At 39.7% G+C, this 26,143-nt stretch overlaps 1 protein-coding gene across 2 annotated transcripts in view; it reads left to right on the top strand.

Annotated features, from left to right (window-relative positions):
• KCNN2 (potassium calcium-activated channel subfamily N member 2) overlaps positions 1 to 26,143 on the top strand; it is a 498,316-nt gene that overhangs the window by 191,217 nt on the left and 280,956 nt on the right. For both annotated transcript variants that reach the window (XM_047730739.1, XM_047730738.1), the window contains one exon: positions 14,658 to 14,743. The gene's annotated coding sequence lies outside the window, so the exon portion shown is untranslated. The remainder of the gene's footprint in view (positions 1 to 14,657; positions 14,744 to 26,143) is intronic.

The raw sequence follows: 26,143 nt of genomic DNA, 5'->3' as shown, positions 1-26,143 counted from the left end.
TTCAGGATCTTTTCTTTGTCACTAAGACTTGTAAATTTTACTATTAGGTGACGGGGTGTGGACCTATTCTTATTGATTTTGAGGGGGGTTCTCTGAACCTCCTGAATTTTGATGCTTGTTCCCTTTGCCATATTGGGGAAATTCTCTCCAATAATTCTCTCCAATATACCTTCTGCTCCCCTCTCTGTTTCCTCTTCTTCTGGAATCCCAATTATTCTAATGTTGTTTCGTCTTATGGTGTCACTTATCTCTCGAATTCTCCCCTCGTGGTCCAGTAGCTGTTTGTCCCTCTTTTGCTCAGCTTCTTTATTCTCTGTCATTTGGTCTTCTATATCGCTAATTCTTTCTTCTGCCTCATTTATCCTAGCAGTGAGAGCCTCCATTTTTGATTGCACCTCATTAATAGCTTTTTTGATTTCAACTTGGTTAGATTTTAGTTCTTTTATTTCTCCAGAAAGGGCTTTTATATCTCCCGAGAGGGTTGCTTTAATATCTTCCATGCCTTTCTCAAGCCTGGCTAGAACCTTGAGAATCGTCATTCTGAACTCTATATCTGACATATTACCAATGTCTGTATTGATTAGGTCCCTAGCCTTTGGTACTGCCTCTTGTTCTTTTTTTTGTTGTGAATTTTTCCGCCTTGTCATTTTGTCCAGATAAGAGTTTATGAAGGAGCAAGTAAAATACTAAAAGGGTGGCAACAACCCCAGGAAAATATGCTTTAGCCAAATCAGAAGAGATCCCGAATTGTGAGGGGTGAGAAAGGGGATAAAAAGGGGTTCGAAAAGAAAAAAAAAAAAGAAACTATTTAAAAAAAGAAAGCCGATAAAGAAAAAATATAAAAAGAGGAAAAAAATATATATATATTAGATAAACTATTTAAAAAAACGTTAAAAAAGGAAACGGTAAAAGTTAAAAAAATTTAGCAGAAGAAGAGAAAAAGAAAAAAAATTGAAAAAGAAAAAAAAATTAAATTAACTGCAAGGCTAAAAAATCATGGGGAGAAAGCCATGAGTTCCGTGCTTTGCTTTCTTCTCCTCTGGAATTCCGCCGCTCTCCTTGGTATTGAAACTGCACTCCTTGGTAGGTGAACTTGGTCCTGTCTGGGTTTCCCGTTGATCTTCTGGGGGAGGGGCCTGTTGTAGTGATTCTCAAGTGTCTTTGCCCCATGCGGAGTTGCACCGCCCTTACCCAGGGCCGCGCTGAGTAATCCGCTCGGGTTTGCTTTCGGGAGCTTTTGTTCCCTGAGCGCTTTCCGTAGAGTTCTGGAGAACGGGAATGAAGATGGCGGCCTGCTGGTCTCCGGCCTGGAGGAGCCAGAGCCCGGGGCCCCACTCCTCAGTGCGCCCTCAGAGAACAGCGCCCAATGACTCCCGTCATCCTGGCCTCTGGCCGCGCTCCGAGCTGACCGAGCCTGCGACCGGTTCAAGGTAACCCCGAGCTGAGAGTCACTCCTCAGCTCTGTCTCTGTAGCCGGCTTCCCCGTTCTAATACCGGTAAGCTCTGCGACACTCAGACACCCCCGATCCTTCTGCGACCCTGCGGGACCTGAGGCCGCGCTGACCCCGCCTGGGCTTCACCCCAGTTAAGCCTCTGGAGCGATGTCCCTCAGCGGAACAGACTTTTAAAAGTCCTGATTTTGCTCCGTTGCTCTGCTGCTCGCCGGGAGCCGGCCCCTCCCCCCGCGGTCTATCTTCCCATCGCTTTGGATTCACTTTTCTGCCAGTCCTACCTTTCAGATAGTGGTTGATTTTCTGTTTCTAGAATTGCTGTTCTTCTTCTCCTCAATCTCCTGTTGGATTTGTAGGTGTTTGCAATCTAGATAAGCTAGTTAGCTGATCTCCCGCTACCCGAAGTAGTCTCAGCCTGCTACTTCTCCACCATCTTGACTCCTCCCCCTCGTTTGAACCATTTCTTATGAATTTTTGTCAGTTCTTATTTCGAACCAGGTGTTAATTATGCTTATTTTATCCTACATATACAATGGAATATTACTTAGCCATAGAAAGGAATGAAGTGCTGATACATGCTGTAACATTGTTAAATCTTGAAAAAAGTGTGCTAAGTAAAAGAAACCAGCCTCCAAAGACCGTATAGTACATGATTCCATTTCTATGGCATGCCCATCACAGGTAAATCTATAGAGACAGAAAAGAGTGGTTGCATAGGGCTGGAACTGTTGAGGGGAAAGGGACAGTGATGGATATTGGGGACAAGGCTTCTGTTGTAGTGATGAAAATGTTCTAAAATTGGGGTGATCGTTGAACAACCTTGTGAATATACTCAAAAGCAGCGAACTAGGGGCACCTGGGTGGCTCAGTGGTTTAAGACTCTGCCTTCGGCTCAGGTCATGATCTCAGGATCCTGGGATCGAGCCCCACATCGGGCTTTCTGCTCAGCGGGGAGCCTGCTTTCCCTTCTCTCTCTGCCTGCCTCTCTGCCTACTTGTGATCTGTCAAATAAATAAATAAATAAAATCTTAAAAAAAAAAAGCAGCGAACTATAAGCTTTGGTGAATTGTGCCGTGTGTGAATTATCTCAATAAAGCTGCTATAGGAATTTTACTAATGAAAGAAAATATAAAACACATTGTATCTTCATTCTACCTGAACCTCAAGTGTAAAGGCTGGATAGAATGTCCACGAATGCACAGAGACTCAGATATATTGCCATCATGAGCTCTTCCTGCAGAATTGAGTAGACAGTAGGTTTTAGAAGATGATAATGACTAGACATACCAGTGTCAGAACAGGGGACAAGCACGAAATAGACATGCACTTAAAGCAGCAAGACTTAATGGCCTTAAATAGGGCGATCCCATATGCTAATTTGCCAATAAAGCCCAGTTTATATGTCTTGCCCTGGCCTGATTAATAGTCCTTTAACTCTGAAAACTTTTATGACTTAGTAAATTATACAAATGCCCTTGAGTTATGGGAGGTAGTAGCATACATAAAGGCAATACGCTCTAATAAGGCAGATATATAACTTGTTAACAATGGGCGGGAACACTAGGTGAATTTACAAAAAGTAGGGTGAGCCTAATAATTGCCTTTAATGTGTTCCTGGGAATAAAAGGATATTCCTTGAAATTAGACTCTAGGGGAAAGGGGCAGAGAGAGGATATTGTTAACTAAATTGAGACCAGGAATCCAACCGAAAATTTATACGTTTAGGTTTTATAGCCAGAAGACCATCAGAAGTCCTTTGTCTCTGCTGCCCTACTCCAAATGCGTCATCCCACATTGTTGATAAAATTTGAGTCTTGTTGTTCCAGTAGTTTTTTTCTCCCCACTGTCATACTTGATGATGTAAGGGGATGCACTGTCACTGAGTTTTGTCATAGGTATTTTCCATTAGTTTTGCTTAATTTATCCTGTTTAATCTTTCTTTAGGGGTAATTCAGGGTGATTTAAAATCCACACTGCCAACCCTTCATCTTCCTCCTGGATTGCCTCCAGAAACCATGTCTCCCTGTTTCTCGGTTAATTTCTTTAGTTTTTATTCAGCACATCTTACAGCAAGTAACTAAGAAAGAGCTTAAGAGTTTATGTGAGGATTTGGTTTATAATTTGCATTCCTGAAAGACCTTTATTTGACACAGATCTTTAGTTGATAGTTTGGCTAGGGAGAACATTCTGGTTAAAAGTCCATTTCCTTCATTTGTTTCAGTTCTTCAATTCCAGATATGAGTAAAATCATATGGTATCGTCTTTCTTTGACTGATTTGTTTCGCTTAGCACTCTACCCTCTAGCTCCATCCACATCATTGCAAATGGAAAGATTTCATTCTTTTTAGTGGCTGAGTATATTCCATTGTGTGTATGGGTGTTAATATCTTTATCAACTCATCTATAGATGGACCCTTGGGCTGCTTCCAAAATTTGGCTGTTGTAAGCAATGCTACATAAACAGAGCGGTGCGTATATCTTTTCAGATTAGTGTTTTCAGATTAGTCCCCTACCCAGTAGGGGAATTAGTGGATCATATTTTTGATTTTTTGAGGAACCTCCAGACTGTTTTCCACAGTGACTGCAGCAGTTTGCATTCCCACCGATAGTACATGAGAATGCCTTTTTCTCCTCATCCTCACCAACACTTATTGATTCTTCTAGTTTTGATTTAGCCATCCTGACAGGTGTGAAGTGGATAGCTCATTGTGGTTTTGATTTGCATTGCCTTGATGATCAAGGATGGGGAACATCTTTTCAGGTGTATGTGGGCCATCTTTAGGTCTTCTTTGGAAAAATGTTTAGTCATGCCTTCTCCCCATTTTTTGATTAGATTGATTGTTTTTTGGTGTTCAGTTACAGTAGTTCTTTATAAAGTCTGGACATTAATCCTTTATTGGATATGTTGTTTGCAAATATCTTTTCCCATCCACTAGGTTTCCTTTTCATTATGTTGATGGTTTGCTTCATTGTGCAAAAGCTTTTTAGTTTGGTGTATTTATTTTAGCTTTTGTTGTCTTTGCCTGAGGAGATACATCCAAAGACTGATGTCCAAGAATTAGCTACCAATGTTTTTGTTTAGGAGGTTTATGGTTTCAATTCTAAAATTTAGGTCTTTAATCCATTTTGAGGTTTTGTGTACAGTGTAAGAAAGAAGATCAGGTTCATTCTGTTGCATGTAGCTGTCCAATTTTCTCAACAGCATTTGTGGGCCAGATTGTCTTTCACCCATTGTATATCCTTATCTCCTTTGCTATAGATTAATTTGCCATATAAGCATGCGTTTATTTCATGATCTATATGTCTGTTTTCATGTGTCTATAGCTTGAAATCTGGAAGCCTGATACCTCCAGCTTTGTTCTTCTTTCTTAATATTCCTTTGGCTATTCAGGACTTTTTTGTTGTTCCATACGAATTTTAGGTTTATTTTGTCCTAGTCCTGTGAAAAATATTATTGGTATTTTTCCAGGCTGCTTGGGTGGCTCAGGTGGTTAGGTGTCTAACTCTTGGTTTCAGCTCAGGTCATGGTCTTAGTGTTGTGAGATTGAGTCCCACATCAGGCTCTGTGCTCAGGGCATCTGCTGGAGATTCTCTCTTCCTTTCTCTCTCCCTCTAGCCCTCTACCAACTCATGCTTTCTCTCTCTCTCTGTTTCTTCCTCTCTCAAATAAATAAATCTTAAAAAAAGGAAAATGCTATTGATATTTTTGATAAGGATTGCATTGGCCCTTTAGATTGCTTTGGGTAGTACAGATACTTCAAGGATATTCTTTTAATTCATGAACATGGTATATATTTCATTTATTTGAGTCATCTTTAATTGTTTTCATCATGTTAAAGTTTTCAAAGCTCAGGTGTTTTATCCCCTTGGTTAAATGTATTTCTAAGTATTATATTGTTTTTGATGCAATTATAAATGAGATTATTTTCTCAATTTCTCTTTCTGGTAGTTGGTTATCAGTATACAGAAACACAAAAGATTTCTGTATGTTAATTTTGTACTCTGCAATTTTACTGAATTTATTCTAATAGATTTGTAATGGAATCTTAGGGTTTTTGTATATAATATCATGTCATCTGCAAATGTGACAATTTTGGTTCTTGTTTTACATGTTCAGTCACCCTTTCTCTTTTTGATTAGAGCATTTAGTCAATTTGCATATTATTTTATTTTATTTTGAAGATTTTCTTTATTTATTTGAGAGAGAGAGAGGGAGATAGAGAGAGTATGAATGGGGAGGAGAGATAGAAGCAGGCTCCCCACTGAGCAGGGAGCCCAAAGAGGGGCTCGATCCCAGGACCGTGAGATCATGACCTGACCCCAGGGCAGATGCTTAACTGACTGAGCCACCCAGGGGCCCCTCATTTTGCATTTAAAAGTAATTATTGGTAGGTATATACTTATTACCATTTTGTTAATTATTTCCTGGTTGTTTTCATAGTTCTTTTCTTCCTCTCTTCTCTTGAGATTGATGCCTTTTTTTTAGTGTTATGTTTGGATTTCTTTCTTTTCATTTTTTTGTGTATTTTATGTAGGTTTTCAGTTTGAAGTTGCCAGTGATATTCATGTATAAATAACACCCTATGTAGATAGCAGTCAATTTTAAGTCAATGGTCCCTTAAGTTTGAGCACATTCTAAAAAGCACTACATTTTAACTCCTCCTCCAGAGTTTTATGTTTTGACATCAAATTTTGCATCTTTTTATTTTGCATATTCCTTAACTACTTATAGATAAAACTGATTGTATTACTCTTGTCTTTTAAACTTCATACTAGCTTTAAAGTGGTTGATCCACTACCTTTACTCTCTGTTTGCTTTTACCAGGGAGATCCTTTTTTTTCCCACATAATTTTCTTCTAGTTATGGCCTTTTTTTTTTCTTCCTTGCTTAAAGAAGTTAAAGAAGTCCCTTTAACGTTTCTTGTAAGGCTGGTGGTGATGAGCTCCTTTAACTTTTGTTTGTCTGGAAAACTCTTCATCTCTTTGGTTTTGAATGATAATCATGCCCAGTAGAGTGTTCTTGGGAAATTTTTTTTTTTCCTTTCTCCACTTTGAATAGATCACGTCACTCCCTTTGGCCAGCTAAGTTTCTGCTGAAAAAGCAGCTGGTAACCTTAAGGGGTTTCCCTTGTCTGTAACTGTTTTCTTTTCTTTTGCTGCTTTAAAAATTCTCTTTATAATTTAGTTTTGTCACCTTAATTATTATGTATCTTGGTCTGGACCTCCTTCTGTTCATCTTGTTTGGGGCTCTCTGTACTTGCTGGACCTGAATGTCTGTTTCCCTCTTCAGGGTGGGGAAGTTTTTAGTTATTGTTTCCTCAAACAAGTTTTTGCTTTTTTCTCTTTCCTTTTCTTCTGGGAGCCCTGTAATATGAATATTAGTACAGTCATTGTTCCAGAGATCACTTAAACTATCCTCATTTTTTAAAATTCTTTTTGTTGTTGTTGTTCTTGTTCATTGTGGGTGATTTCCACTATCCTGTCTTCCAGATTACTCACCTTTTCTTCTGCATCCTCTAACCTGCTGTTGATTATTTCTAGTGTGGTTTTTTTTTCCATTATCATATTCTTCATCTCTGATGAGTTATTTTTTTTTTTTTAATTTCCAAATTCTTTGTTGAAATTGTCAATGTGTCCACTCATTCTCCTGAATTCAGGGACCATTTTTATTACTTTGGACTCTTTATCAGATAGATTGTTTATCTTGGTTTTGTTTTGGTTTTGTTCTTCCACTTGGAGCATACTTTTCCATCTCATTTTGCCTAACTCTGTTTGTTTTCTATGTATTAGGTAGGTCAGCTATGTTTCCTGGTCTTAAAGGAGTGGACTTAAGTAGAAGTTATCCTGGGGAACCCAGAAGAACATCTCCGCTTGGTCACCAGAACTAGATTCTTCAGGGGTGTCCCTATGTGGGTTGCATGCATCCTACTGTTATAGCTGGGCCATGACTGCTGAAGGTATACTGATAGGTGTGGCTAGCACCCAGCTTGGCTGGTCTTAATGGGTGGCTGTTACTCTTGCCAGCTGATTGGTGGGCAGGGCTCACCCCTGGTGTTACTAGCTGCAAGGCCTTGCTATGACAGCTGTAGGTATGCTGGTGATACAGCTTACCCCCAGGACAGGAGCCACTTTGTGAGGGGAGGAGTTTCTAGTCCCAGCTGAGGTCACCCATGGCGGGGGGGTGGTCAGTGGGAGCCACTTTGGTGGAGTGTCATGGGGGGTAGCAAATGCTTGTTTTGGCTGCGACTGCTGCTGGTGGGAGCTGGGGGTGTGTTGTCCCCGTGGAGGCCACTACTGGGTGTAGTGTGGTGGAAACCACTTTGGGTGAGGATGCCAGTCTTGCCTGAGGTTGCTTGCTGGTTTTGGTGGGGAAGGAGCCACTTTGGAGAGATACTTGTTCTGGTGGGTCCACGAGGAAGCCAGGGTAGTATGATGGGGCTAAGAAGGTAGATAGAGTATCAGAACTAGAGACCACCAGCACTTCTTTCCTGGAGAAATTTCCCACAGATCCCTCCTCCTCTGGCACTAAATTTAGTCAATAAATTTCCTTCACATATGGCTCAGGTACTTTTCAAATGGCTGCTTCTCTGCTGGGTCTGGGAGTCAGTGAGTTTGTATACACACCTTTAAGAGCAGAGTCTAGGCTTCCTATAGGACTCTGGCTCTCCCAGACTTAAGCCTCACTGATTTTCAGAGTCCCTGGAATTAGTCTTGCTGATTTTCAAAGCCAGATCTAGGAAGTCTTATCTGGCCTGTGCAGGTCTCTGTAGTGCTGGTGGTGGTGGTGGGGAGGAGGGGTGGTTTGCCTGATGTGGAGCTTAAACCCCTTGCTCCTCAGGGAGGACCTCCATGCCTGTGATACCCCTCCTACTTGTGGATCACCAGCCCAGGGGTATGGGTCCCAGTCAGACCACATCTCTGCTACTGCTACCCTTTAGCTGTGGAAGAGCAGTCATGCGAGTCTTTACGTCACTGTCAGAGTTGTTGTGTATGTTGTTGTAACCCTGGTGTGTCCTTGGGAGGAAGTAGCTCAGGACCTTCCTGCTATGTATGCCATCTTGATCAGGATCTCCCTAATAGCTTCTTACACAAATTCTCATCTATTTCCCAAGAGTCTTTCTGCCTCTCATTTTTCAGCCTTTTCATTGTATTGAATTGGGGCTTGACTTGTTTTTATCCCTCTCCCAACACACACATGTAGCTTTCAGCCTCCTCTAATCATTTACACCTCATGGTCTGCTTCCTGCCTTGTAAATAGATGTTAACATTTCTTATCTGCTTCATCTCTTCATCAGCACCCTTAGATTTTGCAGAGTTTGGGCTTTTTACTTCATTACTATCTTTTTTTAGTTGGATATTGGGAGACCTTGAATGGAGACTTAGATTTGGTTTTCCTTCTTCCTTGGTAGCTCACTGGTAGAGGTACCCTCCAAGGTAGATTTCTCTATTCCCATTGTATAGATAAGAAATAAAGGTGCAATTAGTTGCTGAAGGCAGCACAGGTAAGAACCTATGCCATAAAGATTGAGCCTGGGGTGGGGTGAGGGGCGCCTGGGTGGCTCAGTGGGTTAAAGCCTCTGCCTTTGGCTCAGGTCCTGATCCCAGAGTCCTGGGATCAAGCCCCACATCAGGCTCTCTGCTCAGTAGGGATCCTGCTTCCCTTCTTCTCTCTCTGCCTGTCTCTCTGTCTACTTGTGATCTGTGTGTGTCAAATAAATAAAATCTTAAAAAAAAAATTGAGCCTGGGTTTGATTCTCTCATCCTTTGTACAAACTGCTTTACAAGAAATAGTTCAAACTGATAGCTTCAAACAAGACTTCTGGCCCCAACAGTACAGACATTTACTGATTGATTCCCCAGACCCTGTGCTAAGTGCTTCAAATACATTATCTGATTTCACTCTCTCAAGAACCACCATGAGAGAGTTACTATTTCTCTCCCCAATTTACAGATGAGAAAGTGGAGCCATAGAAAGTTCACACAGAATACAAGAGGACATCCTAAACAAATAGAGTCAGGACCCTAATTCAGGGGCCAGCAGACTTTTCTTGGAAAGGGGTAGTTAGTAAAGGTTGTAAGCTTTGTATGTCTTATCTCTTGCAATTATTCAGCTTTGCCATTTTACCATGAAACAACCGTGGACACTGTGTCAAGAATGAACATGGTTGGGCTGCCTGGGTGGCTCAGTGAGTTAAGCCTCTGCCTTCAGCTCAGGTCCTGATCTCAGGGTTCTGGGATCAAGTCCCACATCAGGCTCTCTGCTAGGCAGGGAGCCTGCCTCCTCTTCTCTCTCTCTCTCTCTCTCTCTACTTGTGATCTCTCTCTCTGTCAAATAAATAAAAAATCTTAAAAAAAAAAAGAATGAACATGGTTGTAAACCACGACTTGAGAGCTTTCAATCTTCCAACACCTTAAAAACAAACAAACAAACAAACAAAAAACCAAACAAAAAAAAAAAGCTTTCTCTGGGGAAAATTTTTAGAAGCATCCTCAATGTCAATCAAAAAGGGTAAATCAGTGAAGTCATCAGTGCCTGACTTTTCTGTTTTATGGTTTTGGTAACAAGACACACAGATGCTCTCATCAGTTCCAAGCAAATAATGAGATGTTATCTCTCATATTATTCATTTGGAACCAAGATCCAAAAAAAGGTTTACTTATCAATGCCACATAGCCATGGGCTTAGAAAGGAGTAGAAATGTACTGGTTTGGTGACAGAAAGATTTTCTTTGCCAAGAGCATAACTTGGGGAGACTTAGTGAAATATATCCATTCTTCAAAAGGATTTGGTTCACAGTTTGTCTTTGTTTTGTGTAGGAAGCCAGCATGATAGCAATCACTTAAGATTTTATTCCTACTAAAGTATAGACTTGTCAGCTATAACCAGGATTCAAGGTTTGGGATGGACCCTTTTTTTTTTTTAGGTTTTATTTATTTATTTGACAGAGAGAGATCACAAGTAGGCAGAGAGACAGGCAGAGAGAGAGGGGGAAGCAGGCTCCCTGCTGAGCAGAGAGCCTAATGCAGGACTCGATGCCAGGACCCTGAGAACATGACCTGAGCTGAAGGCAGAGGCTTAACCCACTAAGCCACCCAGGTGCCCCAGGATGGAAACTCTTAATCACCTTTTATCCTCTCTGCCACAGTGAATAAGAACAAAATTTCTAAAGTGTTCTTTTAAAGTGGAAAAATGTACTTTATATTCAGCAGGGAGAAAGAAATGTGTAGCTAAATGAAGAGTAGCAAAGGAGAGTTACTTTTCTTCCCTGGGAAATGGCGTTTATGCTCAGTTACACAAAACCCTTTCAGCATGATTAGGAACTAAGACTCTGGAGGCAGGAACGGACCAAGCTGTCTCCAGGATTTGAAAAAGAGTCAGGTAGAGTCACTGCAGTTAAATCAGTAAATCAGATTAGAATCTAAGACACAAAACTGTTAAGAGTCAGACCTCCCTTTGCATTCAGTACTTGAACTGTTTTCTCTGCATGTCAAAAATTTCACCACACGTTTCTATATCGATTAGTTCCTGGACTCTCTGTCTCTGGGAGGAGACAGGATGGCAGTAATGCATTGGTTTGTCATCACCAACTAAAAGTCATCTGCAGATTTCACTTGTTGGGAAGCTAGCCCTGCAGACAATTTTAGCAGCTCTTTTTACACTCTAATTTGAAGACGCAGATACAACTTTGCCTTGGAATATTTCTGTTTGAGCCACAAGCTTCTAGCAGTTGTTATTACCCAGAATGAGTAGAAAAAACAAAAAGGTTTTGGGGCTCCACCATCTAGAACTGGGAGGATTTGTATTAATTTGTATTATTTTTATTAATTTTTATTAATTAACCCACTACCCAAACTATATCTGGAGACAAATGCAGCATTTCATTCATTTTCATCAGGGTGTAATTGGCACATTAGTTTCATGTGTACAACATAATGAATTCTAATGTAGAGCACAGTTATTTTATCTAAAAGAACATAGTTGGGTTTGAAGAATTTACTTCAACTAGGATTTTCCTATCTGTGGATTTCAAAGATTCTTGATTCAATGACTCACTTTTTTTTTTCAGCCGTTAACTTCTGATTTCTCTCTTCAGTCTGATATTAGTGGAGTAAAAAAAGAAAAATGGTTTGTAATTTCAACAATGTGAGAAAAAAACCGAAAGGCAGAAAGTAACTGATTTTCTCAGGCTTGGTCTGAGGACGGAGATTATACTTACATATACAGTATTTGGGTTGGGCCCACATAGAAATTAATTGATCACTATTAGCACAGGGCTCTGGAATCAATGACAATTAAAAGTATTTGAATGATTTGATTCCATTATAAATATGTTGGGAAAACGTTGGTTGGTGGATCTCAGCATCCCTGAAGTCAGTGTATATGGGTCCCCTAGGACAGAGTATTTCTGAACGGTAGTCTTAGGACCATAGGAATCAGAATCATCTGATGTTTTTACGTAAAAGATGAATTTCTGAGATTCACTCCATATTTTTAAAAAATAAAATCACTGGGTAGGGGCACCTGGCTGGCTCAGTTGGTAGAGCATGCCACCCCTGACCCTGGGGTCATGAATTTGAGCCCCATCTTGGGTGTAGAGTTTTCTTAAAAAAAGAAATAAAATTTAAAAAAAATTTGGTATGGTTTCAAGATGTAGAAGTAGCATCTGACAAAATGTAACATTCGTAAGAAAGCTTTTAGTAAACTAGGAATAGAGAGAAACTTGGTCAACTTGATACACAATATCTACAAAACTGGAGAGCTAGCATCATACCTAATAGTGAGGAGTTTGAGGCTTTCCTATTAAGATCAGGAACAAGGCAAGGACGTCCTCTCTCACTAGTTTTTCAACATCACACTTAAAGTCTAAGCTAATGCAGTAAGAAAAGGAAATGAAAGTGTACAGGTTGGTGAGGAAGAAATAAAACCATCTTTGTTCACAGATGACATGAGTAAGTAGAAAACCTGAAAGAACTAAATTTAAAACAAAACCCTATGTCCATTAGCACACCTCCAGCTGAAATACTTAGGCACAAACTAAACAAAATAGGTATTAGAAATGGGAAGAAAGTGACAAGACTGAAGAAAGCAATCCAAGGGAATAAACTGTGATATATACAATGGAATATTATTCAGTGCTGAAAAAAAAATGTGAGCTGGCAAGCCGTGCAGGGCCTGGAGGAACCTTAGATGCATATCGCTAAGTGAAAGAAGCCAGTTGATCAAGGCTACATGCTATTTGATTCCAACAATATGACATTGTTAAAAAAAAAAAAAGGCTGAACTGTGGTGATAGTCAAAACGTTAGTGGTTGCCAGGGACTAGCGGGGAGTGCAGGATAAATATGCAGAGCCCAGGGGATTTTTAGGGCAGTGATTCTATGATGGTGGATGTGTCATTATACATTTGTCTACACCTGTAGAATGTACAACATCAGGAAGGAACTCTAATGTGAACTATGGTCTTTGGGTAATAATGATGGTCAGTGTAGATGCATCACACGTAGTAAAAGCACCTCCCTTCTGGGGGATGTTGAGAATGGGGGGAGGGCAAGTGAAGCGGTACATGGGACATCTCTATCTTCTACTCAGTTTTGCTGTGAACATAAAACTGCTCTTACAAATAAAATCTAGTTTTGAAAATCAGGGGGAAAAATTTACTGGATGGCATCTGATGATAGACTGTGTCAGGAATTTCTGTAAAGGGCTACATCATAAATATTTTAGGTTTTATAGGCCACATATGGTTTCTATGGTTTCTTTAAAAATGTGAAAATAATTTCTAGCTGATGGGCCTTAAAAAAACAGGTAGTAAGTCAGATTAGGCCCATGAGTTATAGTTTGCTGATCTCTGGACTGTGTAATTAGAAACACTGATCTTGCAAAAAAAAAAAGTTCTGAATGTTAACCTGGGAAACCAAAGCTATAAAGTAATTTTGCACACCGCCTGGTTTAGCAAATAAGGCATTAGAAATGTGTATTTGAATCTGATTAAAATCCTGTAGTTAATTGATGCATTGACTTCCTCCCACAACACCTCTTTGACAAAATCTTTCAAAATATATCTTTAAATTATCTCGATGCTTACATCACTTATGGAAGTAAGCAAAAGAGAAGAACAATCTTACTCAAGAAGAGGGACACAAAAGTTCATAAAAGGTGGCCAGTAGTCACAGTGAGTGAGTGAATTATCATTTAAAGAAATACAAATACTGAGGCAGTCTTCTAAAATGGGTTTTTAAAATAAGTACTTTTGAAATTCTAAAAAGATGGAAGAATAAATAATATTCATAACAGAAGAAAAAGGAATCCTGAGATTCAAAGATAGGTTGTGAAACAAGAACAGGGAAAACATAAAAGAACCAATTAGGAATCCTGGAACTGAAAATTCTGGTCATTTTTAAATTAACACATGAATATAACTGAAGAGATAATTAACATATCAGAATACCCAGAACAAAACACTGAGAGGTGTTTTCTTTTTCTTTTTTCTTTCTTGTTTTGTTTTGTTTTTATTTGTTTTAAGTGACAATAAGGGGCATCTGGGTGGCTCAGTCGGTTAAGTGTCCGACTCTTGATTTTGGCTCAGGTCGTGATCTCAGGGTCATAAGATCGAGCCCTGTATTGGGCTCCATGCTCAGTGGGGAGTCTGCCTGAGATTCTCTCTCTCCCTCTCCCCCTCCCTCATCTTGTGCACACACGATCTCTCTCTCAAGTAAATAATAAATATTTTTTAAAAAGTGATAGTAAAGTTACAGAGCCAGATCAGAAGATGAGTCGAGGAGTTTGTCCAACATATGTCTTATGTATTTGAAAAATTAGAACAGTGAGAAAGTATCTTCCAAATTGAAGAAAGACATAGATCCTCTGAGAGACCGTGACCCAAGTGGGGAATATGAGAAATAAAAATCCAGTCCTTTCTAAGGTACAGGGACACCACTACCCTGTAGGACACTTCTATGTCACATTGAACATGGGGCTCTCTGGGGGTTGCTGTCTTCCAATTTCATGACTTGGTTGAGGGGCCTGGGGCCTAGTTTTCAACCCCCTCTTCCTCCTTTAGTCCTAATCCTTTGTACAGACCAAGAATTCCAGGACTGTATGTGGACTCACGACCTCAGGTTCTTCCTATACAGGACAAAATTATCAATCCAGAGTAGAGATTAAATAAAGTTTTGGACAAACTCTAATAGAATTTACTTCTTACAGATTCTTTCTGAGAGAACTACAAAAGAATGGGCTCCAGCAAGAGGAAAAGTGAATCCAAGGAATGGAGTGGGAGATAAGCAATAGCGGTGAGTAAAAATTGTAAAATATGTTCATTTAATTTGAATGTAAAGCATGGTGATTTATTGAACAAAATGTTAGGTCAGCCAAATTTACTTCAATTGGACTCTCCTCTGTGCCTGTGGCTTCAACTATTTGCAATATAGTGACTCTTTTTCAACCATTAGCTACTTACTCCTCTTACTAAGTGACCACCCCTATGCTAAGAAAAGATAAAATTGTTGGAATATTGATAGTTTGAGGGGGAAAAAAACCAGAAAGTAACTTTTCATTTGTCTTTGTAACCCCTGGGAAGGCTCATTCAGTGCTTAGAAATGTGCTTATTACATATAAAGTACTAAAAAATATTTCTGAAGTGGATAAATATATTCTAATTTAAACTTTAAGGATAGTTTCCTATGACAGACAGCACTTTTGTGGGATTAAGTATTGGGGCAGAGAATTATATCCTTGATTTGTTTTTATCAGAACACTATGATAAAAATGAGCCTATAATTAAAAACATATTATACTGTTGACATTTTTAAGTACTTATGGCAAGCTTCAGTGAATACTTTTTGGGGAGACAATCTTCTGTTCTCTTTTAGATCCTTGCATAAATTAATATTAAGTTAAAAAATACTTTCTGGTTCTATTTGGATGACAAAAACTGGTTTTTGATTGGCAAGTAGAAACATATTTTTTGAAGATAAATTTCTTAATGAGATACTCTTTCAGGATATGTCATCCAGTTATTTTTATATGTAGCAGACAGATACAAGCTTCTCACCTTCCCTTGCTCAGTCTAGAAGCAATTTCTGAGTCCAGACTGCTTTGCTGTCCTATTATTTATTTAAGGCAATCTCAAATATGGCCTGGCATCTCCATCCTGGTAGTAAAATCCCCATCTTGGCAGACTAAGGGTAATTCTCTTACACTTTCGCTCCCTGCCTTGCTCGCCAGTCCACAGTTGGATACAGCTAGTGTACTGGCATTAATATCAAGGTCCTTTGCTTAATTTTCTGATTACAGTTGTCCTCCCTTATCTGCAGGGGATATGTTACAAGACCCCCAGTGGGTGCCAGAAACAGTGGACAGCACCCAACCCTAAATATACTATGCTTTTCCCCATATAAACATACCTACAATAAAGTTTATTTATAAATTAGGCATAGCAAGATATTAACAAGGAAACTAGCACAAATGTCCTTTTCCTTTGCCATTTCTTGGATAGCAGATTCATCCTTACTGCAGCATAGGGTACTTTTTTCTTATCGAGAACTGTTCCCTTTTCCCTTAAAGGAAGCACTTTATGGCTTTTCTTTGGCATATCCAAATTGCCAACATTTCTCCTCTTGCACTTTGTGCCCATTATTAAGCAAAATGATGATTAATGAAACACAGGCCTGTAATACCACGACAGTCGATCTGATAACCGAGATATTTACTAAGTGACTAAGGGACAGGCAGTGTATACAGAGGGACAAAGGGACAATTCACCTCTCAGGCGGGACAGAGCAGGCTGGCTCAGAATGACTCTTAACGTAAAACTTACAAATCGTTTATTGCTGGAAATTTTCTTTTAATATTTTCAGGTCGTGGTTGACTCTAGGTCACAGAAACCACCGAAAGTAAAACCATGCATTAGGGGAGTTACTGTACCTTAGAGAGGCTTGACTTTATGTTCATAGTCTCATGGCTGCTGAGGCAATTTAAAAAGCCAGACTTTTTGTGAAGCAGATGGTTCTGGTCTCAGAACATGTGTTTACTTGATCCTCCCTGGCAAGTCTGTTAGGAAGAAGTCCTGGTCTTATGTGTGTTGTGTTACTGCTTCATCTGGAGTCTTGAATTATTTTTTATTTTATTTTATTTTATTTTATTTTATTTTATTTCATTTCATTTCATCTCATTTCATTTCATTATTTTTTGTTATGTTCTGTTAGCCAACATTATTTTATTTTATTTATATAGTTCTTATTATGTTCAGTTAGTTAACATATTTTATTGTACTTTTTTATGGAGTTTTTGATTATTAACACTGGTGATGGTGCTACTTGTTGAGAGTGAGCCGCCACAAGGAATCTATATTTGAACTCAAATATGTAATCCCTTAGGGCAGGCTGATGAATGTGGGGACTCATAATCCAAAAAAGCGATCTAACTCATTCTTTTCAACAGCTACACAATGTTTCAGAGTAGCTGTTACTTACGAAGATGATACCTGTTCTGTCGTTGTGACTGTTAATAATGAACGTTCTTGAACACCTGCTCTGGCATAAAGGAAGACCACCAAGTAAATCACACGGGAGTACCTAACAGTAGTGGACACTGCTGAATTTCTTTCCCTTTAACCTCTTCATTGCCCTGATCCCTCAACCCAAGACAAACTTCTTGCTCTTTGCGTTTCCGTTAGTTTGTTTGTTTTCTTGGCATTTTGCTCAGCTCACTCTAGAATGCAAGAGCCTTTGTCCAACTTGCTAGATGCCCAACATTTACAGCGGTCAGTAAGCTCCTACTGTTCCCTCTGCTAAAAACGTTGTCCCCTGTCAGACTGTACTTAATCTTCAAGACCTAGTTCCATTTCCTCTTAATTCACGAAGCATCCTTGCATTGTCTTCCTATCAGGCAACGTTGTCCTCCCGTCCTGGCCTCTGGGGCTGGTACCTCCCTCAGGCTTCTACCATAAGAACATCATGAGCTGTCCACCCAGTTGTCTTCCCAGCAGATTGCAAACTGTTCATTCTTTTTCTTGCCCTCGAGGGTACCCATCACTGTACCTTGCACTTGATGGAATTTTTAATTGAATTGAAAAACTACCATAAAGTACCTTAATACTTCTAGCAGCAGGCTTCGTAGATAAAGAGCGACATTTGGAACTGTTGATCACCTTGGGATTCTTGGACTATCCCTGTAGAAAGAGGCAAGGCGGGGTGTGTTTGTTGCAAGCTCAGTCCCCTGGGCTTGAGGGAGACAGCCTTAGGAAGAGGGATACATGGCTGCTCCCCAGACAGTGGCCAGGGAGTATTTCAAAGGGGCTGAGGCTGAAAAGGAGTGACAGGTAAGCATGTGGGGGCGGGGAAGCCCAGGAACGGGGACATGCAGGGGCAGTTGACAGAACCCGCTCACTGTGCTCCCTGGGTCTTGTTTCATTTGCAGGTTAAGTCTCCACCCCTGGGCATAGCTTTTAGTATTATAATGAAGCCGGAAGTCAGTGAAAGGTCAGAGGTTGGATGTCTTGGGACAGAGACTGGTCTGGTGTGGTCTGGTCTTTGCAGGAACAAGCCCATTGTAAATGGGGCTCTGGAAGTTGTTTCCAGCTTGTGGCTTTTGGCTCCCAGGTTGCAAGCGGACCTGGAGGTGAGCTAGAGAAACAGGTGACATGAGGGGGCAGGGGGGTTCTGCTAGGTCTGTCCTGTAACAGAAATGCCTAAGAAAACATTAAACAGGCAGGCAGATACTCAAGGAGTTTTTATTTTGAAAGCGACTGAAATTTTAACAAGATTAGGTAGGACCCAGGGCAACCTTGTGCCAAGATCTGCTTTTCTAGGCAGGCCCCTCAGAATCCTTGCGTCAGAACCAGAAACAAACAAACCAACAAAAACCCTATGAAATCCCGTTCTTTTCCTCTTAGCACCGTGATACTGATTTTCAGTTAACCTCCACATACCTCTTTCCTCTTGTGTTAGTGATGATTAGAATTCCTAACTTGCAAGGTTGCCGTGGATATTAAACCTAAAACACAGACATGTGAGATAACATGTGAAAAGTATTGTGAAGCATATAGTTCTTCTTATTCTTATTTTTTTAAAGATTTTATTATTTGACAGAAAGAAACACAGTGAGAGAGGGAACACAAGCAGGGGGAGTGGGAGAGGCAGAGGCGGGCTTCCCGTGGAGCAGGGAGCCTGATGTGGGGCTCCATATGGGGCTCTATGGGGGAGGCTTTGTGGGAGGACTCAATGGGGGGCTTCATGGGGGGTTCAATCTCAGGACCCTGGGATCATGAGCTCTGCCCAAGGCAGACACTTAAGGACTGAGCCACCCCAGTGCCCCTGAATCAAATGGTTCTTGAAACATAGTAGATGGGTATTTGGTGATTCATTGATTCATTCATTCGGTAAACATTTAAGTGCATACTGTGCGCCAGATACTTATGATGATGATGGTGATGGAAAAGTCCCAAGCCTTCAGTAGAATTCCCATTGATATATGCTTGTAATTTGGGGGAGGATAAAAAACAAGGAAATACATTTTTATTTAAGTGATGAAGATGTTTGAAATCCAGATAGACACTGTTAGAATAACAGAATTTCAGTCTTGATATGTTCTTTCAATTTCTTTTTTTTTAAGATTTTATTTATTTATTTGACAGAGAGAGAGGGGTCACAAGTAGGCAGTGAGGCAGGCAGAGAGAGAGGGGAAGCAGGCTCCCAGCTGAGCAGAGAGCCCGATGCGGGGCTCCATCCCAGGACTCTGAGATCATGACCTGAGCTGAAGGCAGAGGCTTAACCCACTGAGCCTTTCAACTTCTTTAAAATCAAATTCTGTTTTACTGAAAAATGAGTAACCACACAGCCCCTTCTCAATAGAATTCTCAAAATAAAATGAAGGACATGAGAGTTACTTTTGAGGTTCTGTTAGATGATGTAAACAAAATATACTTATATAAAGTTAATTAATGTGGACTATAAGACAAAATCTTGAGTGTTATGTTTATTAAAAATCATAAAAATCATAAAAAAATCATTAAGGACAGCATTTCCAATTTTTTAAATGTTCTCAAGCACAGAAATTTAAAAGGCAGTCAGCTTAAAATGTGTACCATGTAACCACTTGTCTTCTTCTTTGAAAAGAAATCCTGATGTTGTATTCTATTTCTGGCAGGAATTACAGTAAATATTAATAATTAGAAATGGTTTTTTTTTTTTAAAGATTTTATTTATTTGACAGAAAGAAATCACAAGTAAGCAGAGAGGCAGGCAGAGAGAGAGGAGGAAGCAGGCTCCCTGCTGAGCAGAAAGCCCGATGTGGGGCTCGAACCCAGGACCTGGGATCATGACCTGAACCGAAGGCAGCAGCTTAACCCACTGAGCCACCCAGGCGCCCCTAGAAATGGTTTTTTATTTTATTTATTTTATTTTATTTTTCTTTAAAGATTTTCATTTATTCATTTGACACACAGAGATCACAAGTAGGCAGAAAGGCAGGCAGAGAGAGAGGAGGAAGCAGGCTCCCCGCCTAGCAGAGAGCTCAATGCAGGGCTAGATCCCAGAACCCTGAGATCATGACCCGAGCTAAAGGCAGAGGCTGTAACCCACTGAGCCACCCAGATGCCCCAGAAATGGTTTTTTAAAATCAAAACATAGAACAAATAGAATATTGCCTGGAATTTATATTTTGATAATTTCTTTCATGTTGCTCTAATTCTGGTATATAAATGGAGCTTTTTTACTCAACTCTTCACTTGGAAAGTATCCATTCATGATTTTTCACCCTGTGCTTTCTTCATAATTTTATTTGGGGTTCAGAAAGTGCAGAATGCTGTCAGTCATATACAAGGAAAAGAAGTGACTTTTGGGCTTATATGATGTAACGTTCATATTATGGCTGTCTTCTTTCTACACTGAAATCTGTCACTTCTGTTTTCTCTTTGCAAATGTTAGGATTTTTTTATTGTCAAACATGAAAGACAATAATGGCAATAATTTATGTCTAGTGGCATATTACCCAATATTTAAATATTTTTTAAAAATCAGAATTAATTTTTCTGAATATATCAATAAAAGAACATAGTTCAAAGAGAATTTAATTTGATTTTCATAATTATTTAAATAATTACATGGATTATTGAATTAGTTAATTAAATAATAGAAAAAGTCAAGCTTCAAAAATAGATGACTTCCCTAGAAATGAATACAAACTTACTGACCCTTTTTCGGAACTTCAAATGAAGATATTTTCCATTGTGTGACTCTGCTCATTTTCATAGGATTCAAATGATGGTGACAGTTTCTTTCTAGAACTTTGATTCCTGGAAAATGTGAACCACTAGCTTGTTTTTTATCATCTAATATTTCTGTAACCATCTTTTGCATTTTCTTTTTTTTTTTATTTTGTTAGTAGGAGCTCTTGATTTAACTTAGTATTCAGACACAGCAAGTCCACTCCCACTGGCTTAATTATCCCCTACTTTTCCATAAAACACCCCTGCTTGTTATTTTTATCTTAACCACCTTGTGTATTCCCATGTTTCACTTGCAAGTTTTCAAAGTTCTTTCTAGTATTTTAAATTTATAAAAAGCTTTTTAAAGAAAATTCTGTTGGTCATTATTTGATTTAGGAAATGACGATGTGGAAGCAACAGTTAAATCCATAAACTTTTTTTAAGCAAAGCAAAATAACCTCTTTTGTTCAGACTTAACTATTGGAGCAAGTTCAGTTACTCTGATGGTACCACAAAGTTCCAATTTTGAGCCAGGAACAAGGACGGAGGTTGAGAAAGGACAGTCCTGGAGTTGAACTTGAACTAGATACACCCTGACAGCTGGAAGACACCTCACAGTCTTTTCTCTTTTTGCTTGTATTGAATGCCAAGTGTTTTATTTATTTTTTTTAAAGATTTTATTTATTTATTTGAGAGAGAGAGAGAGCACCAGCGGAGTGAGGGGCAGAGGGAGAAGCAGACTCCCAAATGAGCTGAAAGCAGATGCTTAACCTACTGGGCCACCCAGGTGCCCTGAATGCCAGGTATTTTAGAAAGACATACCAACCTGTTACAACAGACTTAAAAAGCAGACAGTGGCACCCAGACACAGGAGAAATTAAAGAATTTGCCTTAAAACTAAGAGGTTGAATTTCTTTTGATCTGGATTGGCAATTTTCTCCTTTCAATGTAGTTCTGAAACAGAAATTTGAAGGGTAAATTTAGAGCTACAGTAGGATTCTTCATTTCTGAGAGATATTGACAGTAATAGACCCAAGGAGTAGTGATGTCTTTCTTATTTTTTTAAATTTTATTTATTTATTTACTTATTTATTTTTAAAGATTTTATTTGTTTATTTGACAGAGAGAGATCACAAGTAGACAGAGAGGCAGGCAGAGAGAGAGAGAGAGAGGGAAGCAGGCTCCCCGCTGAGCAGAGAGCCCAATACGGGACTCGATCCCAGGACCCTGAGATCATGACCTGAGCTGAAGGCAGCGGCTTAACCCACTGAGCCACCCAGGCGCCCCAAATTTTATTTTTTTTAAAGATTTTATTTATTTATTAGAGCAAGAGAGGGAGAGAACATGAGTGGGGGAGGGGCAGGGGAAAAGGCAGGGGGAGAGGGAGAAGCAGTTGGAGAGGGAGAAGCATTGGGGTGCCCAGTGCAGGGCTTGAGCCCAGGACCCCAAGATCATGACCTAAACCCAAGTTAGATGCTAAACTGACTGAGCCACCCAGGTGCCCCTACGTCTTTAAAGTTACCTGAGGAAATTGGTCTGTTTTTTGATTTTTCCATGTGTTCAGCTGATGGTAGATGACATTGTGATCAGTTACTCTGATAATGACCAAAACGGTCACATTTATTAGTCTTTTGCTTCTAATATTTTTCTAAGCCCAGTGTGAATTAAGTTTGCCAGTTACAGTTTGAAAACTATGACAGCCAATTAAGAGAAAATTCAGAATGGGTTGGTTGGCTGAATTTTGTGCAATTAGGGAAAGTAAATACCCCAGGGCTGTGCCCATAACTGGATGACTTAATCCCTTCATAATCCTCTTTTCCACTTTCAACCGGCCCATGAAATGCCTTGTTTTTCTCTTAATACCATGTACTTGGCATTAGGCTCTTACAGGTAGATCTGTAGGATAATTGGATTTGAGGTCATTAGCATCTGAGTTGGCAAAAATATATTCAAGTGAATTGAGTTCAAAGTACTGAATTCAGTTAAAAACGCGATTTTAGTCCACTGATTTCAACATTTTTTATACTTATAATCTTGTACTGGTATCCCCAAGATAAAGAATATTATAAAATGTGTGGAAATCTCAGTATCTTTAATTCCACAGAGAATCTGTGATTTGGCCACAGATTGTTTTGAATTGATTTACTATTTTTATTTTTTTTTTTAATTTTTTATTTTTTCAGCATAACAGTATTCATTATTTTTGCACCACACCCAGTGCTCCATGCAATCCGTGCCCTCTACAATATCCACCACCTGGTGCCCCCAACCTCCCACCCCCCACCCCTTCAAAATTCTCAGATCGTTTTTCAGAGTCCATAGTCTCTCATGGTTCACCTCCCCTTCCAATTTCCCTCAACTCCCTTCTCCTCTCCATCTCCCCTTGTCCTCCATGCTATTTGTTATGCAACACAAATAAGTGAAACCATATGATAATTGACTCTCTCTGCTTGACTTATTTCACTCAGCATAATCTCTTCCAGTCCCGTCCATGTTGCTACAAAACTTGGGTATTCACCCTTTCTTTTTTCTTTTTTCTTCTTCTTCTTTTTTTTTTTTTTTTTTACAGCTTTATAAACATATATTTTTATCCCCAGGGGTACAGGTCTGCGAATCGCCAGGTTTACACACCTCACAACACTCACCATAGCACATACTCTCCCCAATATCCATAACCCCACCCCCTCTCCCAACCCCTTCCCCCCATCAACCCTCAGTTTGTTTTGTGAGATTAAGAGTCACTTATGGTTCGTCTCCCTCCCAATCCCATCTTGTTTCATTAACTCTTCTCCTACCCCCTCAACCCCCCATGTTGCATCTCCTCTCCCTCATATCAGGGAGATCATATGATAGTTGTCTTTCTCCGATTGACTTATTTCGCTAAGCATGATATGCTCTAGTTCCATCCACGTCGTCGCAAATGGCAAGATTTCATTTCTTTTGATGGCTGCATAGTATTCCATTGTGTATATCTACCACATCTTCTTTATCCATTCGTCTGTTGATGGACATCTAGGTTCTTTCCATAGTTTGGCTATTGTAGACATTGCTGCTATAAACATTCGGGGGCACGTGCCCCTTCGGATCACTACGTTTGTATCTTTAGGGTAAATACCCAGCAGTGCAATTGCAGGGTCATAGGGTAGTTCTATTTTCAACATTTTGAGGAACCTCCATGCTGTTTTCCAGAGTGGTTGCACCAGCTTGCATTCCCACCAACAGTGTAGGAGGGTTCCCCTTTCTCCGCATCCTCGCCAGCATCTGTCATTTCCTGACTTGTTAATTTTAGCCATTCTGACTGGTGTGAGGTGATATCTCATGGTGGTTTTGATTTGTATTTCCCTGATGCCGAGTGATATGGAGCACTTTTTCATGTGTCTGTTGGCCATCTGGATGTCTTCTTTGCAGAAATGTCTGTTCATGTCCTCTGCCCATTTCTTGATCGGATTATTTGTTCTTTGGGTCGGCAAAGAAGAAGTCAAACTATCACCCTTTGCAGATGATATGATACTCTATGTGGAAAACCCAAAAGACTCCACTCCAAAACTGCTAGAACTTGTACAGGAATTCAGTAAAGTGTCAGGATATAAAATCAATGCACAGAAATCAGTTGCATTTCTCTACACCAACAACAAGACAGAAGAAAGAGAAATTAAGGAGTCCATCCCATTTACAATTGCACCCAAAACTATAACATACCTAGGAATAAACCTAACCAAAGAGACTAAGAATCTATACTCAGAAAACTATAAAGTACTCATGAAAGAAATTGAGGAAGACACAAAGAAATGGAAAAATGTTCCATGCTCCTGGATTGGAAGAATAAATATTGTGAAGATGTCTATGCTACCTAAAGCAATCTACACATTTAATGCAATTCCTATCAAAGTACCATCCATTTTTTCAAAGAAATGGAACAAATAATCCTAAAATTTATATGGAACCAGAAAAGACCTCGAATAGCCAAAGGAATATTGAAAAAGAAAGCCAAAGTTGGTGCCATCACAATTCTGGACTTCAAGCTCTATTACAAAGCTGTCATCATCAAGACAGCATGGTACTGGCACAAAAACAGACACATAGATCAATGGAACAGAATAGAGAGCCCAGAAATAGACCCTCAACTCTATGGTCAACTCATCTTCGACAAAGCAGGAAAGAATGTCCAATGGAAAAAAGACAGCCTCTTCAATAAATGGTGTTGGGAAAATTGGACAGCCACATGCAGAAAAATGAAATTGGATCATTTCCTTACACCACACACGAAAATAGACTCAAAATGGATGAAGGATCTCAATGTGAGAAAGGAATCCATCAAAATCCTTGAGGAGAACACAGGCAGCAACCTCTTCGACCTCTGCCGCAGCAACATCTTCCTAGGAACATCACCAAAGGCAAGGGAAGCAAGGGCAAAAATGAACTTTTGGGATTTTATCAAGATCAAAAGCTTTTGCACAGCAAAGGAAACAGTGAACAAAACCAAAAGACAACTGACAGAATGGGAGAAGATATTTGCAAACGACATATCAGATAAAGGGCTAGTGTCCAAAATCTATAAAGAACTTATTTTTATTGTTTTGAGTTGAAGTAGAACAATGCACATAGGAGTAAACCATTAAGTTGAGAGGCTCTATTGAATAGAGAATTAACAGTCTAGACTGAATTGGAAATAGCATCAGAACACATCATCAATCCTATTTATCCTCCAAGTTATTACATTAAATTTAATTCTAAATTAGCATTATAAAATAAATAAAAATTAATGGCCTGCCTTAAATCATGCAGTATATCCTTCTCTTCCTTTGCAAATTACAAAATTTCATTTAAAAACATAACTAGGGGTGCCTGGGTGACTCAGTGGGTTAAAGCCTCTGCCTTCGGCTCAGGTCATGATCTCGGGGTCCTGGGATTGAGCCCCGCGTCGGGCTCTCTGCTTAGCAGGGAGCCTGCTTCCCTCTCTCTCTGCCTGCCTCTCTGCCTACTTGTGATCTCTGTCTGTCAAATAAATAAATAAAATCTTAAAAAAAAAAAACTAAATAGTTATCCTGATGGTTACCATCAGGAATCTTTTCAAATTAGCACGTTGTTTTCCGTTCTGTCCACATAATTCTCCTCCAGCCTTGTATCATCCTATTCACAGTATGCTTTTTTATGTGTTCATGAACATGCAAAACTATATTCTCAGTAAGGAGTACATCACAATAAATCAGGCTTAACCAAAAGTTTTGTCACATCTTCTTTTATCGTCTTGAGATGATCTTGGTTTGTTGGAGTTTTTAATAAGGAATTCCCATCAAATTACCTCTTCTAACTTAAGAAGACCTGTTCTTGGGTTGCCTGGGTGGCTCTCTCGGTGAAGTGTCAGACTTGATTTCGGCTCAGGTCATGGTCTCAGGGTGGAGATCAAGCCCCTTCTCTCTGCTCAGAGGGGAATCTGCCTGAGATTCTCTCTCTCCCTCTGCCCCTTCCCCTGCTCATGTTCTCT

Source organism: Lutra lutra, chromosome 5, assembly GCF_902655055.1.
Source record: "Lutra lutra chromosome 5, mLutLut1.2, whole genome shotgun sequence".
In the NCBI taxonomy this organism is placed as follows: domain Eukaryota; kingdom Metazoa; phylum Chordata; class Mammalia; order Carnivora; family Mustelidae; genus Lutra; species Lutra lutra.
This window is presented reverse-complemented; position numbering and strand designations above follow the sequence as displayed.